Below are 865 nucleotides of genomic sequence, written 5' to 3'. Positions count from 1 at the left end.
TTAAGAAAAATTTCAGGCATTAGGAAAAACAAATTATGGTACATCCATGTAGTGGAATCTTACTCAGCAGTACAGAGGAGCAAATTATTGAAACAGGCAATAATATAGATGATTCTCAAAAACACCAGCTGACAAATGAACCTTGAGCACAGCATGCACTATATGATTCCATTGATGCGAAACTTTGGAAAAGAGAGACATAATCTATAGTCACGAGAAGTAGATCACTGATTTGGGGAGAAGGCTGCCTGGGGAGGGGCCCAAACAAGCCCTTTGGGAACGTGGAAATGTTCTTTACCTTGACTGGGGCAGTGGTACCTAAGTGTGCATACTGCTCAAAACCCATCAGGTTGGTTGTCTAGTTAAAGTGGATGTTTTAGCGTCTGTAGATTTATCTGCTTCAATCAAATCTTTTTTTTTTTTATTTTTTTTTAACGTTTATTTATTTTTGAGACAGAGAGAGACAGAGCATGAACAGGGGAGGGGCAGAGAGAGAGGGAGACACAGAATCCGAAACAGGCTCCAGGCTCTGAGTGGTCAGCACAGAGCCCGACGCGGGGCTCAAACTCACGGACCGTGAGATCATGACCTGTGCCGAAGCCAGCCGCTTAACCGACTGAGCCACCCAGGCGCCACTCAAATCGGTTTTTAAAGTCTTGGGATGACATACAAAAGACTGATAAGATGTGGTGTGGTGTGTGTGTGTGTGTGTATGTGAGTGTGTGTGTGTGTGTGTGTGTGTGTGTGTGTGTGTGTGTGTGTCCAGGATTAGTGGTTGTGGGCAAAGCAGACTTTGGCTTTCTCTGAAATTACTGTTTCAAAAGCAGGAAGGAATTTGTGTATTTCTTTTTTTTTTTTTTTTTTT

The 865-nt window shown here is 42.9% G+C and overlaps 1 protein-coding gene across 1 annotated transcript in view; it reads right to left on the bottom strand.

The window, feature by feature from the left end:
• ADGRD2 (adhesion G protein-coupled receptor D2) overlaps positions 1-865 on the bottom strand; it is a 26,788-nt gene that overhangs the window by 18,476 nt on the left and 7,447 nt on the right. The gene's annotated exons all lie outside the window — the stretch shown is intronic.

This window comes from Panthera uncia, chromosome D4 (assembly GCF_023721935.1).
Source record: "Panthera uncia isolate 11264 chromosome D4, Puncia_PCG_1.0, whole genome shotgun sequence".
Lineage (NCBI taxonomy): Eukaryota > Metazoa > Chordata > Mammalia > Carnivora > Felidae > Panthera > Panthera uncia.
The sequence above is the reverse complement of the archived record's forward strand: the minus strand, read 5'-3'. Positions and strand labels throughout refer to the sequence as shown.